The following is a 9263-nucleotide window of genomic DNA, read 5'->3' as shown; positions in this document are numbered from 1 at the left end:
TCTCTTTTACAAACCACCAGAGTACTTCTTAAGTGTGGCAAATGGCATTTGCCTCATTGCTTTTTTCCTTTAGGTTTTACTCACTGCCAAGAGGATGAAGCCTGTACCTCTACTAACACGGTCTCTCCAATTTGCCCAACCTAGGTATCCAGTTACTTCTTCTGTTAACTTCATTAGCAAAATCCATCACACCAAATGATTCTATTCACTGCCTCTGAAATGTACTTTGGTTATTTCCTTCCTGTGAACCTTTCCTGGACGCCATTTCTGTGGTTTTGATGCTCTCATCCTCTTCTCTACCAAATCAAACCTTTCCCAGTGGTGAATAAGTTACATCCTATAATTCTTAACACTCCTTTGGCTGTTATCATTTGGCATCTGATGCTATGAGTAATATTTAAAAGGCAAGTAACTAGTCACTATCATACTGCATGCTCTCTGAGGGCAGGAATAATATCTGTCTTTTTAATAATGTATCTTCAACATCTGAAATATAACAGGCATTTAATAAATATTTACTGAGTATCTAAAGGAAAGAAAGAAAACATATCTAAACCCATCTTACAGACTTCTTCTGGGCAAATACTATGTTTTAGATTTTTTTAAATCTCTTTTAGCACTGTGCTCAGTGACTTGAACAAAGTAAGAATTACATTATTTTTTCAATGTCCTAAATAAATCGTTGGAAATTCAAGCAAATTGCATTTGAGGGCTTAAATATAATTTTTAATCTTTTATTTTAATCCAGTGTTTTTTTGTAAGATAGTGGCAATTCCGATTTAAGTAAGACATTGTTAAACGTACCATAATGATCTTAAAACATCCCATTCTACTTCCTGAACAAACTAAAACAAGGAAAATCGGTTGATCTTATGTACATATTTAAAATTAGGGTGATTTTTAAAGTAATAGTTAATTTCATAACATTTCCTGAATATGTCATAGTCTATGCTGTTCCCTTTTCCTTCAAACCCTTATTTACCCCACACTTCCCTCCGTTAGCCTAGGATGACTGACCCATCCTTCGGATCTCTAGACGTTACTTTCTCCAAGAATCCTGCCCTAAGGCCACACTCTCATCTTGGTCATGGACTTACACACTGCCCCATTCCCTTAAGATATCACCTGCTAATTGCTTAACTCTTCACTACACTGCAGGTTCCTCAGAGCAAGGGCCTCATTTATTCCTTTGTTCCCAGCAGCGAGCAGAGGGCTGGCATATAACAGGTGCTCAGCAAATGTTTATTAAGGGAATAAACATCCTCAGGAAGAACAAAAGGTGACTCAGACTTGATGTTTCAACTTTACATTGGCTAAGTGTGTAAGAGGTGTCAAATTACAGATAATCATTAATTTTTAAGAGACTTTAGAGAACTACTTCTTGAACTGTTTAAGGAAGAGATTGAAACTGAACCAACAGACAAAAGACTATCTGGTGCTAGTATGATCCGGGATGTGATACTGTTTTATCCAAGCTTCAAGATTTGCAGGATGGTTTCTATCAGTTCTGTTGTCCCAGCCCCCAATGTAGAGATGTCGACTATAACACTCTAGAAGTTTATGTATAGAAGGATCTATTTACATTTGTGTAAAACGAGAACTGTATTATACAATACAACTGAGGTGATGGCCAATCCATGGGCAGAATATTATCATAAGCTTCTGATGATCTTTCAACCTTCTTTCATGAGTGAGCCTAGTTCATATGACAGTCGTTCTTAGGGCCACTTGACAGTCTGAAAATTATTGTGGACCCCAAGGAGTTTTTGTTATATAGGCTATTTCTTTCAATAGTCAACCTATGAATTACAACAGAAATCTTTAAAATATTAATTCATTTAAATAACTATAGTAAACCTACTGCACATTAAAGTAACATTATTTTCCAAAGAAATGTTTTACATTTTTGTTAATCTCTTTAATGTCTGGCTTAATAAAAGACAGTTGAATTCTCATATCATGTCTGTTTTCAATCTGTTGTAATTTATTTTGTTTGAAGTATATCTTCAAACAAAGGAAAATCCAATTTTTCACAGATATGTAGTTGGAAAATGAAGAAACATTTCAATAATCTTTTCAAACAATTCTGGATATTCTTCTTTAATGTGACACCATAACTCAACAAATGGTAGTTTCTTAAACCTTATAATTGCAGTATGGAATATGAAACCATATCAGTTAACTTTTCATACTGTGTTACATTAAAACCTGTTGGTCTATTTTGCATTTTGAATGGATCCTTATGCGTGACTTTAGATCATGATGCATTATTAGTCATTTGGAAAATACTTGTTCATTGAGCTATGCAGCTCTTCCAAATGTTGATATATTTCATTGTACGATATCTAAAACTACATTCATTTAAATGATCACGATCTTACTAGGAAAGACTTTAAGTACTGGGAAACTGTCAAGCTCATGGTGACAAAAACAAGTTTTAAAAATTCTAATTTTTTACTCAAAAGTTCAAGTTTTTCATTGGAAATAAATATTGCTGTTTGTTTGCCTTGAAATGACAGGCTGACTTCATTCATTTGTTAAAAATTTTTTTTTAAAAAGTGTTTGCTAAGTATCCAAGTCTGAGTAACCATAGTTTGTCTGTCAGTTGTTCTTTCAAGTAAAAATATGTCACATAAAAAAGCAGGTAGTTTAGCTCACAAATCAATTACATAAATGTCTTCGTTCAGGATAAACAACTGCACTTTAGTATGCCGCAGAAGAGCTTTATCTGTGCCTCCCAGTTTGCCATACAGAATATTAAAAAGACATAGTCAAGAGTTGAAATTTAATAAAATAAGTATTTTTTACAGCTTCATCAAAGACATTCTTAAGCAAAACTCACATTTGGGGCAGTAAAAAATACAATAACTACCAGGATAGTTGGGTGCCACTGCTTTGAACACGCTAAGGTGCTAGCAGTTTTACCCACCATTGCTTTCCTATCATCAGTGCAAATGTCAACACAGTCAAAGAAGGCAAATTATGTCTTAGAATCAATATGAAAGTAGCTTTGTCCTTGCAGACCTCCCCTGAAAGGATCTCAGAAACCCCCATGGGTCTACAAACCCCAGTTTGAGGACTGCTGCCTTAAAACATAGGTTTCAACTAGTAGTTCTCCTAAATAGACTTAAATTCACTCTTGGTTTTATAGTAGTTTTTGGCTTTTTCCTCCAATTGCATATTTAAGAATTGCCTGGTTTAAAAGTAAATGCAGATGTAAATATGTAAATATCTTGCAAACACTTGAATATGTTATACTATCCAATCCTCACAAAACATCTGTAAGTCAACTATAATTTATTCCATTTTTATATTTGAAAAAAGCCACTGATGCTCAAAGAGGTTTTGTCCTACAGCAAATAATTTTCAGAGTCTAGAATTAAATATAAGCCTGTTTGGCTAAATAACATATGTTCTATCTAATATGGCACATTACCCAAGTCTCTCAAAACACTGACGATAACTTACATATATATGTAAATATAAATATATACAATGCCACTGGTATTATCGGTGGCTTGTTTTTTTAGAAGACAGAGTATATTGATATATGCAAATCCTGATGTTCAAAACACAGATATTTTGATGAATTTTATGAAATTCACAGAGTCCTTACAGAACTTTCCTACAGACTCAGGTCTGTCATTAATTGCCTGAATTAATGATGTCTCTCTAACATCATTAGCACTCAGTTTCTTCCTAATGGCAATTTTAAATCAATACCCCAATCACTGGTTCATTTGAATTCCCAATCAACCCTGTGAAATGCATGGGGGTAGATAGTGTTGCCCCAATGTACCAAAGAGGGAAGTGATCCTCATATACATACAGCATAAACTAAAATTGCATTGGTCAAGAATACCAAGACTTTTTGTAAATCAGAGCAGCAGCTTTTTAGCCTAGTTGTCTTCATCTGTCTGCCTCATTCTACCCTGGTCACTAGCCCTGTCCTCCCTTGGCTTCATCAGTCCTACTCTGTTGCCCTTCTTCTCTGGTGTTCATCCCTTTCTTTTGCAGGATCCTCTTCCTTCATCCATGTCTAAGACATTGGTGTCTGCCATGTCCCATCCTACGTCTTCTCTTTCTGGCTGCCTTACTCCTCCCCCATGCTTGCCAGATACCTGAATGTATCCTTCCAGCTCCTGTCTACCCTCCTAGGAACTTCCCTTTCGGCTGCCTACATGGCAGGGCACTCAGATGTCACAAAGGCACCCCCAACTCCACAAGTTTAAGACAGAACTCATTACATTCCTCCTAAAACTGCTCCTCTCTGTGTTTCTCTTGGCTAGTGGCACCATCCCTGCCTTAGCGCACCAGCCAGAAAACTGGGAGTCAGTCTAGACTCTCTTCTCTCCATTACCCTCTATGTCCAATCAATCACTAAGCCTTTTCTATTCTATTTCCTAAATATCTCTAGAGCTGTCCTAACCTCCCAAACAGCATTTCTGCTGCCTTGGTTCAGACCTAATTTTTCCTCTGGAAATAACCTCACTGTGATCTCTCTTCTATTTGTCTTGCACAGTGAAACCAGAGGAAACCTTCTAAAACACATTATCTAATAATACTTACAAACCTTAGAATCTGTCCTAGCTTAACACCTTTAACAGTTTCCCAACTACTCACCACCTCCAGGCAAGTTCTGGCTCCTTACACCCAGAGAGCCTTGTGTGGCTTGGCCTTGCTTACTTCACCTGCGGTCTAGCCGCACCTAGTCTCCTAGTTTCCAGGACACACCATGTACTTTGACACTTTCCTAACCTCTTCACTTGCTTCTGTTTGTGGAATGCCCTCCCCCCTCCCACCACATCCTTGTTGGCCTTGTATTTCTTCCTTGTCTTTCAGAACTCTACACTGAAATCTCTACCAAGAGAAGCTTCTGAAGGGGAGTTAGCTGTTTCCTTTTCCATGCTTCCATAGGACCAGGTACCTGCATTTATTATAGTGCTAATCACATTTTCATTTATGCCTCTGTCTCCCCACCAGGCGGTGAGTTCCTTAAAGGCAGCACCATCACCTCTAAATCTCAGCACATAAGACATACCTGGTACACAGCAGGGACTTCGTAAGCTTTGTTAATGAATGACCCAGGGGTCTGCTCTAGATCGTATCTCCTAAGTGGAGATACAATGAGGACTTTTCCCACCTCATTGTCTCATCTGCAAAAAATATGCTTGCACAGTGATCTGAAATGTCCTTTTCAGTGTTTAAAAATTTTACAAAACTATTTTATGACGTATAAACGGTTTTATAAATCCATTTCCTGCAGTGTTTTCATCTAGGAGCCACAAAACTTTAGGAGCTGCATTGGTCCACCCAATGTGACCAACTGTTTAACAAAAAAGATCATAGTTCTTAATATGACCGGGGTAAGGCTGATTTTCATCCTACCTACCTTAATTTCATTGTGGCAATAACAGAACTAGTGTTTTCAATACTGACACTATATCTTAATAAATAATTATATATTATTAGAACTTATATAAAACCAGGTTTGCCGGAAATCAGGTTCTCAGTTGCAAAAATGAGATCACCAAATCATTCGGTACTTTTTTTTCTTGGTTTTCCTAAGCCCAGGCCAGGTTGCTAATTAGGTAACTTTTTATCATAATTACCTAGTCAGCCTTAATGGCTTCACACACTCTGCTCCGTTTCACTGGTCCTGTAGGGCCGCTTTTTCAATTGTTAAAACAGCTGCTGAGTTTCAAATCGGAGGAGGCTCGGTCTGCGCCGAGGGGGAAGCGCTCCCTGAGTGAAGGCTGTGATAGGCAGGCGTTCGGGTGAAAAGTGGGACATGAATGCACAGTTTGCACACTCTGCTTTCCGCCTCCAACCACCAACCTTCTGGATTTAACACGTCCCCCTCCCTGCCCCCAGATCAACCCCAGAGTTTCCCTCTATTGTGCACCCCGGTCTGCTTGACAGTGTGATGATCCCGCGTGCGCGTCTCATGGGTTTTGCAGCTTTGTCGGGGGCTCGGTGGGCCTCCTTCATTCTCCCCGAGTGGCGCTAAGGTTAGGACAGCAGCGTGTCCCTCGCGATGCCGCCCGCGAGGGTCCTGTTTGGGGAGCTCTGGGTCGCTGAGCAGGGTGGTGTGTGTGTGAGAGAAAGAGAGGGAGGGAGGGCTACAGGGAGAGAGAAAAGGAGGGAGAGGGTGTCTGTGTGTGAGTGTGTGTGTGTGAGTGTGTGTGTGTGTGTGCGTGCGCGCGCGCTGGCGCGCAGCGGGAGGGAGAGAAGGAGGGACCGAGGGGGAGGCAACGGGCAGAGGAGGGAGGGGGCGGGCGGGCAGCGGTGAGGCGGGAGGGGTTAGGGCTGGGAGGGGAAGAGACTCCGGGCTTCAGCAGTGACACTCGGGAGCGAACACACACTCCTCGCTTCCAGCCGCGAGAGAGCGGAGCTAACTGAGCAGCGCACCCGCCACCGCCGCTGCCGCCCCGTGCGCCCGGCTCTCCCCGCACCCCGCGCGGCGCTCCAGCCAGGCGCCTGTGCGACTAGCGGCCGCCCGCGAAGCCCGCGCCAGCCCCGCGGGTCGCTGCGGCATCCTCCCGCCGCCCAGCCCCCGCACGCTCCCTGCAGTTTAAAAGGACCTCCCGCCGCTTCCCGGCGCTGCCCCGGGATTCCCCAGCCCCGCGCGGCTCCCTACTCCACTTCGCAGCAACTTCGGCGGCCGCGCGCCGCCCGCCCTCGCCCGCCTTTGAAGTTTGCTGTGCCGACCGCAAAGTTGGGACACTTCAGCGGATTGAATTTTTCTCTTTTCACTGCCTCCGTCCCCGCCCTCCAGGCTTCTCGTTCCTGGATATTGGTGCTTAGCATCTTGGCAGGGTCCGGGGACGTGGACTATTTCGCACACCACACCACGGGGAGGGATTTTTTCTATTTTCCCTACGAAAAACAAACAGATCTTTTTAAGGTAAGTGGGGAGAGGAAAGCAATCCCCCAGAGCCCCGACGCCTTAGCCCGCCACCCCGAGACCTAGCACAAGGAGCGTTCACGCCCGAAGGGTCATCCGAGATGGGGGCTCGAGGCACGCGCCCCCAAATCGTCAAGGCCCAAGAAGCTTCTCAAGGGCGCCCTATCCGTAGGAGCTGAGGGCATGAGGAGCAGGAGCAGGTTTCCCTCGTTTTTTTTGTTGTTATTGTTGTTGTTTGTTTGTTTGTTTTTAATTTAGCTGCTTTCGAAGCTGGGCGGCCCAGAGAGATGTGAGGAGGTGGACAGACAGCGCAAGGGCGGGCGGGGAAGACCTGGGACCCGGGAGCTCGGGGTGCGGTGGGGTCTGGGGAGCCGCGGAGCCTTTATCCCGGACTTAGCCTGGACACTTACTTTGCCCGCCTGCCAAGAGGGCTGTTGCCTCGCCTTCCAGGTTCATGCCCTCCGCCCGCCGCTAGGGAAAGTCTGCAGGACTGGGGTTTTGCAGAGGGCGTCTGCGTGTAGGGCGAAAAGCTAGAGGTCCAGGCAGCGCATGAGTTCTGGGTGGGCGTCTGGGAGCTGCGCAGCCGGGGCCGGGAGTTCGGTTAGCCCGACCCCCAACCGCTCTGGCTCCTCATTTGTCCTCTGCGTGGTAGGCGAGCATCGTTATAGAAACTTCCTTGGGCTGAGCGAGGTGGCCTGGGACCGGCTCATACTTTCTTCCGGAGAGCAGAGCGGCCACCGAGGTGACGCCCCCTCCGGCCCCAGCCAGGAGACTCGGCTTCGTGCCCTCGTCCTGTCTGTGCGTGAGTTGGGGTTCGCTCTCACCCGCGCTACCTTTCTAACTGAGCGGAGTCGCCGCGGTCCCGATAACCTAGGAGTCCGAACGAGTGATTGCAGGTCCCAGCTGTTTTCTTGGAGGCACTTTGCAAACTGCCGAATTTGAAGTGCGGTTTCGTTGCATTGTGCGCTCTCGGTTCACCTTTTTTCCCGCACCCTATCCCAGGCGCAGGCGTGAGAGCTCCCCGCAGTTCCCCGGACCCGCCCCGCATCAGCTCCTCGGAGTTTGCCGCGGGCATCTCTACGCTGTCTCTGAGCTGTCCCTCCGGCCAAGTTGCGGTTCCCCTCCTGGCCCCCTTCGGGGCGCTGTCCATTTCTTGCTCTTGGGTACGGGTGGCTCCCTAAAACCAAGACCTTGAGTGGGAAATGAACCTGAGTGTATGTCTGGGTTTTGTTGTTGTTATGTTTTTTCCTTCTTTTCTTTAAATTTATTTACAGAGTTCTTTTGAGCAACTATGTTGGGTTGATAAATTTGCTTCTCATCTGTCGATCCCGCTAAATCACAAAGAAGAGTTTATTTTTTCATTTAGTTGCTGCTTTCCCCAAGCACACTACCCTCTCTTTCCCCCCTCCACCCCTCCTCCTGCTGCCTCGCTTCCTGAACCCTTTTTCTTTTCTGACGGAGGGAATCTCCGCACCTCCTCCTCTCCTCCTCCCACCCGGTCCCTGAGCGCCTGTGAGAACGAGGGGAGTCATCAATGGAAATAAATAGGACTTCGCTCCATTCTCCGCCCCCTTCAAACAAGTAAAATCCTCCCTGGGCTCGCAGAAGTAGAGATAAAACATCCCTCCCAAGGGAGCGGTTGCAGGGGATTTGATGGGATTGAATTGTTTTATTATCTTGAAAGAAGTGATGGATGGATCCGAGAGGGAATATGTATATAAAGCAGAGTGTAGCGAGGGCGATCGGTATGATTATTCATTATTGTTTGTTAAGAGTGATAATAAGGCCGCAACCTTCGCTCAGACTGTGTTTATACTTGGGTTTGAGTTTATGTCAGTCTCTTATTACAGTGGTTTCAGAAAGTGAAAACACCAAAACGGTATTAATTCTTCAGTCATTCTGCATATGGGATTAATCAAATGTCAAAAAAGATACTGTCGTTTTACCACAGTTTTAATCTATGATCTTTTAGAAGGTTGCACTCTTATAAAATGTCATTTGCCTCCATCTGTCTTCTTAAAGTTTAAAAAACTTGGCAACATAATTAATTATGGTCCCAATTCCCATTTTCAATCTAAACCTATATTCAGGATTATATTAAAATACCCCATCATTTATTCCTCAGAAGTGACTCTTATGAGTTTAAACTCTTGGAGGGGAGAGAGGGACAACTGGGAATGAGGGGCCTAGGAGTTAGAGAAATTAGTACTATTTCAGATTTCTCTAAAAATTCCTTTACTTCTTCCTTTAGAGAAAGAAATTACAAGGTCCTTCTCTGCACAGTTCATCACTTCAGTGAATGCCCTTAATCTTTACCACACACTTGAAACATAACAGCTTGCAGCCTTGTCTGCAT

General features: G+C 44.2%; 1 protein-coding gene across 1 annotated transcript in view; it reads left to right on the top strand.

Annotated features, from left to right (window-relative positions):
- Positions 1-6226: 6226 nt before the first annotated feature.
- Positions 6227-9263, top strand: part of NDNF (neuron derived neurotrophic factor) — a 39310-nt gene continuing 36273 nt past the window's right edge. Inside the window, exon 1 of the mRNA XM_019024925.4 lies at positions 6227-6907. The gene's annotated coding sequence lies outside the window, so the exon portion shown is untranslated. The remainder of the gene's footprint in view (positions 6908-9263) is intronic.

This window comes from Gorilla gorilla, chromosome 3 (genome assembly GCF_029281585.2).
Source record: "Gorilla gorilla gorilla isolate KB3781 chromosome 3, NHGRI_mGorGor1-v2.1_pri, whole genome shotgun sequence".
NCBI lineage: Eukaryota > Metazoa > Chordata > Mammalia > Primates > Hominidae > Gorilla > Gorilla gorilla.
This window is presented reverse-complemented; position numbering and strand designations above follow the sequence as displayed.